The sequence below is a fragment of the Camelus ferus genome, chromosome 1 (assembly GCF_009834535.1).
Source record: "Camelus ferus isolate YT-003-E chromosome 1, BCGSAC_Cfer_1.0, whole genome shotgun sequence".
Classification (NCBI taxonomy): Eukaryota; Metazoa; Chordata; class Mammalia; order Artiodactyla; family Camelidae; genus Camelus; species Camelus ferus.
In genome coordinates, this window is record NC_045696.1 from 37,487,087 (window position 1) to 37,495,143 (window position 8,057).

Genomic DNA, 8,057 nt, shown 5'->3' on the forward strand with positions numbered 1-8,057 from the left:
GAGGCATTTTTCAAACAAAAAGAGTAACTGGGTAATGATTTCAATTCCCCAGAAAGAAGTATTTATTTTAAATGTGTAGGCAATTGATAACAGTCTCAAAATATATAAGGACAGATTACATAAAGCACTTGAAGTTATTGTTAACAATGACCCTAACTGGTGCAAATTATTTTCCCTGTGACTATCGCGTAATTGGAACATCCTCCATAATTGCATTCTATAATTACTGCTTGGGGACTGTTTTAGTGCCAACTCTGAGACCTAAATCTCATAGTGATAATTAAAAATATTAATGTTGGACACCATCTGACTCCAGCCCCTCATTTTACAAAAGAAGGAATTGAGACCTACAGATTAATTAAAGAACAGCCTGAATTACATTTAGTGAAAGGGCTGGAGATTAGTCTTTTGATTTTCCATACAAACTTCTCAGAATTATTTCACAAGGTCTGCAGTTACAATAATTTCTGCACTAAAAAGGAAGTGGCAGCTTAATATTTTATTCTCTGAAAATTATAATTTCAAAATAAATATTTATTTTGGCTCCAAGGTCTAGATGAACTTTCATGCACTAGAGACCTGGTCTACAAAATAGCTCACATTGTCTTTTCCATACAACCCTTCATTTGTGACTGTGTGATATTTGTGACCCATTAAGGATGATGCGAAAGGCTAATAATGTGCCTCTGTTAAAAAAAAAAAACCAAAAACAAAAACAGAGGAGTAGGCACTCAGGTTGACCATCAGCAATTACTCCCAGAGTGGGAGCAGCTGGCTGCCCAGCCAGAACAGTCCTGTCTATCATAACCAGGAAGATGGGGAATCAGAAGGCCATTACTGGAACTACTAACCTCCAGAACATAATGCTAAAATTACGTCATCTGTGAGGTGAATTTACAACCAACTGCCATAAACCCCCAACTCCCAATAAACAAGTGACTAGTTTCTGGAATAATAATGCAAAAAAAAAAAAAAAAATCAACTTCTTTACCACTAAGTAAGCCCCAAGAAGCCTCACTTCTGCCTTCAACATCTCATTTTGGATCTCCTAGTTAGTAGAATCCGATTTTCATCTAAAACTTTGACTGCAATTTTCCTAGCCTCTGTAGAACAGAAGACATTTCAGAGGAAGTTTGAAATACATGCTGAGTGCCAATCACTCTATGTGCAGTGGGCTCTTCTTACATTACCCTAGTTTACTTTTTACCATGATTTTACTTGCCACTATATATAACAGACTTTGCTGGCTTGTTTTCTTTTGCATCATCTGTCTGTTCCACTGAATTATACGCTTCATGAGAACATGAACCAGTTTTGTTGTGATTACTCAGTGCCTGACATGCAGAAGGTCCACAGCAAATTTTTGCTGAGGGAATTAACTGGAAGCATCAGATTTCACTTCTAAGTAACTTAAAAACTCAGCTCATTCACTGATTTGTTAAACAAGTATAGAAACTTCTCAATCTATATGGACTCCACTGACTTGTCTGCAAATTGTGCTAATAACAAGGCATGCAAAACCCCCATCCCACTTTGTTCTGTCAATCAGCCTGTGTTATGTTTAAAGCCTAAACATCTCATGGAGCGAAAAGATCTTGCTGAATGTATGATGCAAACAACTAGCCTACATCCTGAGGGCCTCTAAGAGGGATTTGGTAAAACATATCACATATGCCTTCACTGTCATGCTCAGGTTGTTACTGCTCAGTCGCTCCTGATCCTGAGGGCATATTTCAGGCAGAACTGTATCCTGAGATTCACCTGCCACAGCCCCAGGGGATGCATGCGGAGTATCGATTTCCCCTGTCATTCCTGGACCAACGACAAGTCCAAACTCAGTGCAGTAGAATTCAGCACCTACCATCTATGCTCTTCTGCTTAAGACCCTTTCCTCCTGGTCTGTCCTTTAAAGCCCTCAAAACAATTGCCCACAGTGGAGTGTTTGTGTGGGTGTAGTGTGTGGAGAGGTGTGCCATAGCGGGTGGAGGATTAATTAGCAATGGCAACGGCAGCTAGAAACATCCTCTTCCTTTTGCACAGATGGGAAGCTGACACAGCATGTGTTACTCTCTGGGCCAAAGGTTCTCAGGCTCAGGTCATGCTGCTGTCTAAGAACCTTCTGAGATTCCAGGTTGCTGTCTTCTCCCTGGCATATAATTCCAGCTTCTAGATAGCTTCTAAATTGTTTGCAAGAGGCAAAGCTGTGCTTCAGGAAAAACTGAGTTACTACCAAAATGGAGAACGTTGTGGGGAAGCAAAAGGATAGAGCACGTTCTATCCTCAAAACGCACTGGGTTTGGAATGAGGATGGCAGTTGGTATTGTGAAGAAAATACTGAGAGAGAAAGCTGCTCCCTGCTCCTGGGGGAGACAGGACCAGGGATAGAATATTTCTCCCTCCTCCTAGAGTAGAGCCTGATAGTATGGCCTGTGGAAGTCCCTTGTTTATTATTCACATTCTCCTAATTCATCCCCTGCTCCCTTACACTCCCCAGGTGCAGTAGTGCAGCTCCATCTATTAACACTGGGAGAACACTAACACTAGTAAGAATGACCGCTCCTGGCAACTCTCCCTTAAGATTCCTCCAGGCAGGGCAGAGAAGGATAGCCTCTTCCAGGCTCCACCCCTCACTTGGGCAGAGGTGGATGGGAACAAGTTTATGCTGAGCCTGGGAGATACAAGTTTTCCCAAGAAAGATGCTTCGAACAGAAGGCTAACTAGATGGGGTGAGGAGAGATCAGCTTTTCCATCGGAGGTGTACTCTGTCCCATCTTATACTGGAGCAAAAGTCTCCCCAGATTACCTAGATTGTCTTCTTCATAGAAAATTGTGGAACACCCCAAAACTTTAGAAGAAAAGAAATCAAACTAGAGAATTTTGAAGTATGGCATTCTCAGAGGATTTTTATATTAATGTTAAACCTGAGATTGATTTAGAAATCCTAACATTATGAATTATTTCAATTTATTCATTTTTCAGATCATCTGCAATTACCCTATTTACATACATTTTTTAGAGAGTATCTAAATTTATTTTCTCTGTTATCATGACGGGGCTATAGAATACTACAGGCAGACTTGACCTATATTAAACTTACACTGCTCAGCTTTATTCTGGCCCAGATCCTTGACATTCTTCGTAGTGAACTCCCAAAACAACCCCCCTAAACAACTTTCTGTTTCATTGCATTCCAATTACTATAGCTTTCCACCCCACTACAGCCCACAGACAGGAGAGAATGTCCCTCATTTCTGAGAAGTGCTATATCATATAGCACACATTTGCCCTCTTTCTACCTCCATACAGCTCTTTATTTATACCCGTGGTCTCATCACCATTAGATCCTTCTATAAAAATCTTTATTAATGTTTACCTTCTAAAGTTAACTGCTCACTAAAATGAATCCCTATCCTGTTGACATCATCCCTTCCTATAAGACCTTGATCTTGTATTTATGCCTCCCTTTCCAGCATCATTAATCTTAATATCCTTCCAGTCAAGCTCCTCTACTGTATTATATATTACTGCCTATGTTATGCTTTAAACATTGTTTTTATTATGTCCTTCCCTTTTCAAAACCCTCCAAAGATTATTTCTTTCAATATTTTCCACTTTTTGAGATTTTATTGTAATTCCCTCCTATTAATTCAACTGTATAGTCATCATTCCCTGTCTGCCCATCTCTATTAAAGGACCCCCTCATGATGGGTGGGGGAAAAAAAAAGTTCTTTCCAGCCAGCCACGAGTGATGGGCATCTCTTGAACAAATGGCACAAGTACCGCAAGACCAGGGACAAAAAAAAAACCTACCACAAGAAGCAGAAGTATGACCTGGGATGTCCCTCGCCAATACCAAGATTGGCCCTGCTGCATACACACAGTCTGTGTGCAGGGAGGCAACAAGAAATATTGGGCTTTGAGGCTGCACGTGGGGAACTTGTCCTGGGGCTCTGAGTGTTGCCTGCACAGGACAGGGGTTATGGATACTGTCTACCATGCACCCAACAATGAACTGGTCCCTACCAAGACCCTAGTGAAGAATTGCATCGTGCTCATTGATATACAGACAGTGGTAGAGTCCCACTATGCACTGCCCCTGGGTGGCAAGAAGGAGGCCAAGCTGACTCCTGAGTAAGAAGAGATTTTAAACAAAAAACGATCAAAGAAAATTCAGAAGAAATGTGATGAAAGGAAAAAGACTGCCAAAATTAGCAGTCTTCTAGGGGAGCAATTCCAGCAAGGCAAGTTTCTTGCATGCATTGCGTCAAGACCAGGCCAGTGGGGCCAAGCAGATGGCTAAGTGCTATAGAGCAAGGAGCTAGAGTTCTATCTGAGGAAGGTCAATGCCCAGAAAGGCAAATAAAACCTTATATCTTAGCTCATGTAAAAAGGTGTTTATTTTATAGATAGATATAGATAGAAAGATTTTTTTCTCCCAAATATAGTCTCTAATATATTTAAGCCAGGGTTAACAGTGATTAAAATTCACTGTACTCAAACTACTTGGCATACAAAGGGCATTCAGTACATGGTTGAAAAGTAGATGTATGCCAGTTTATTCCTGCTGCCGTAAATTCAGGTTAGTTCTCACATCTGAATTGGAATTTTCTCATCCCTTAGGCTATCAGAATCTTACCTGTCTTTGAGTCTAACTTTAAATCTATTTCTTTTGTGAAGCCTTCTTTTCATATTCAAGTCTTAATTCATATCCTTTTATTGGAATATTTTAGCAAATGTTGGATACACCAAAAATTTTACGTTAGTCAAGGTTTAATTATAAGTAACAAATACCAACTATTTCAGGTGGAAAGAGAGAAATGTATTTAATCAAGGAAAATATGTGCTTATTAAATTGTTAGAAGGCTAAAAGAGCATACTTTTCATTAATTGGGCATCCAAGAATGATGCATGACAAAAAAACACTAAACTGGAAGGCTGGGGAATCTGCCACAATCAAGGAGAACCACTGCACTTGACCACAGAAACACTTTAGTTGTAATGTAGGCCTGAGTATGGTCCCACCACAATTATTGGCTATAGAAGTGGACCGTGCCTGTTAGATCCAGACAGAATTTAAGCCTGCATCTCAACACCCATGGATGGAAACAAAGGTCTTGACTGATGTTACTAGAGAACACCAAATGATACCGCTTGCAAAAGTACAGTCTTTGTCTAGTATCAACTTCCCAAACATGCGTGAGCTTATCCAACCGGCTGAGCTTTTAGTAACATATGAAATACTAGTGACAAGAAATTCTGAGGAACTGAATTTTTCAGTCTTCAGCCTTTGCAGTATAGCATGAGAAGAGATGAATATTGGGTATCAATTCACTATATTATCCACAAGTGGACTTTATCTTGTTACTTTGTTATTGTTTGATATATAATGATCATATTTTCCTAAATGTTTAATTATTTGATAATGGCTAATTGGGATGGCATCATATTATTGTAGATGAAAATATGCAAATCGAAGAATATTTAGTTCTAATTATACCTTAGTTCTCTACCAGCCTCTTTTGTTTGTTTAATCATGAAGGCAGTCACTTAGCTTCCCTAGGTCACATTTAATTCAAGATTTTATAGATGATATCTTGAGTACTCTCCTGATTTACTAGTCTATGATTTCATGCTTGATTGAACTATATCCTGTTCGAGTAGACAACCCATCTGCTTGATAGGAGAAAATTGTATTTGAGTATTAAATGTGTATTGTGTGTTTCACTTCAAAAGATTCTAGAGGAGAGATTGAGAGACATACAACATTGACATTTTTTCTTTTTCTCTGAAGAGTGGTTGAATGGATATATTTTTATTCTTTTTAATGATAGGTAGAGACTTGAAGTGCCTTGTGTTACTGCTGCTTGAATGACTTTAACAAGCTACATGGAGCACTCACAATAAAAACTGTGTCCCTAAATCCAATTCTACATGACTTAGAGAGGGTCAATATCATTCTGACTTTTCCCCAATACAAAATAACACTCTCTTGACTTGCTTTTGTACAGTACACTCCCAGTCATTGATCCCCCACTTAAAATGATGGATCTTCCCTGTCTTTGGCTATCACTGGCAGCCAGCCCTTAAACAGATGGGTCTCCAATCACTCCTGAGGATGGTCTCCCTAAATAACTACCTGCCCGTTGAGTGTAACTAGAATTGGAAACTGAGGCCTATATTATTACACAATAAGATAGTTTGTCCTGAGCGCTACAGTAATTCTAAGAATAAACATGACAATACAAAGAGCCACATTTGAAGTGTAAGTTTCTAGTATGCATTTTTTCTGATTTCATCTGGAATTGTGTAAGTGGGAATTTTTTCTTGTATCAATTCTTGATTAACTCCACTGCCAAAATGTCTAAGGAATTAAGCAGGGATTCTCTACTGCAGATAATAATTGCATTCTTAAGCCCATAGAAAACAGGCAAACCTAACTATTAACAAATGATGCTTAAAATAAAATCTTCCAAACAAAATCTTACAAAAATACAAATTTGAATGTAGATTGTTGTCAGCAGGCTCATGTATGTGTGCAAGCTTTCTTTTATGAAACCATTAATGGATAAAGATATTTAACAAGTCTCTTACTGACTCCAAATTCATTCAGATATCTTGGTTCATCAAATTATATTACAGAGAATAAAGAAATATGTAAATTTCCTACCTAACTAGAGACAGAAATCTTTGAAGAATCCTGGGATAGAATTTTAGACAGAAGATTAGTAAATATCTCAATTTTCAAACAAGAATATTGAATCCAAAATCTATTTGAATGGAAAATTTTTTTGGTCCCTGTTGAATTATTTTTTTATAGTTGATGTACAATATTATACATTACACATGTACAATATAGTGATTCATAATTTTTTAAAGTTATATTCTATTGATAGCTATAAAATATTGTCTATATTCCTCACATTGTACAATATACCCTTGCAGCCTATTTTATACATAATAGTTTGTACTTAATCCCCTAGCCCTATATTGCCCCACCACCACCATCCCGCCACTGGTAACCACTAGTTTGTCCTCTGTATTTGTGAATCTGCTTCCTTTTTTGTTATATTCACTAGTTTGGTGCATTTTTAAAATTTTACATATAAGTGACATTATACAGTATTTATCTTTCTTTGTTGACTTATTTCACTTAGCACAATGCCCTACAAGTCTATCCATGTTCTTTCAAATGTCAAAATGTCATACTTTTTGTGGTTGAGTAGTATTTCACTGTGTATGATATACCACATCTTCTTTATCCATTTGTCTGTTGATGGACACTTAGATTGCTTCTATACCGTGGCAAGTTGTGAACAATGTTTTATGAACATTGGGGTGCACGTATCTTTTCAAATTAGTGGGTTTTTTTTTTTCTTTCTGATATATACCCAGGAGTGTAATTACTGGGTCATATGGTAGTTCTATTTTTAGTTTTTTGAGAAACCTCTATACAGTCTTCCATACTAGCTGCACCAATTTACATTCTCACCCACAGTGTACAGGGTTCCCTTTTCTCCACATCCTGGCAAACATTTGTTACTTATGTTCTTCTTGATGACTGCCATTCTGATAGGTGTGAGGGAATGTCTTATTGCTCCCTGACTTCAGACTATACTGCAAAGCTAGAGTAATCAAAACAGTATGGTACTGGCACAAAAATAGACACATAGCTCAAAGGAACAGAATAGAGAGCCCAGAAATAAATCCAGGTACTTAGGATCAACTGAATCTATGACAAAGGAGGCAAGACTATACAATAGAGAAAAGACAGTCTCTTCAATAAGTGTTGGGAAAACTGGAAAGCTATATGCTAAAGAATGAAATTAGAACATTCTCTAACATTATATACAAAAATAAATTCAAAATGGATTAAAGACCTAAATGTAAGATCTGAAACCATAAAACTCCTAGTTGAAAACATAGGCAGAACACTCTTTGACATAAATCGTAGCAATATTTTTTGGATCTGTCTCCTAAAGCAAAGTAAATGAAAGCAAAAATAAACAGACGGGACCTAATTAAACTTAAAAGCTTTTGCACAGCAAAGGAAACTATAG

At 37.8% G+C, this 8,057-nt stretch overlaps 1 pseudogene; it reads left to right on the forward strand.

Moving 5' to 3' along the window:
• The first annotated feature begins 2,234 nt into the window (after positions 1-2,234).
• Positions 2,235-4,363, forward strand: LOC102512755 (annotated as a pseudogene).
• Positions 4,364-8,057: the final 3,694 nt, after the last annotated feature.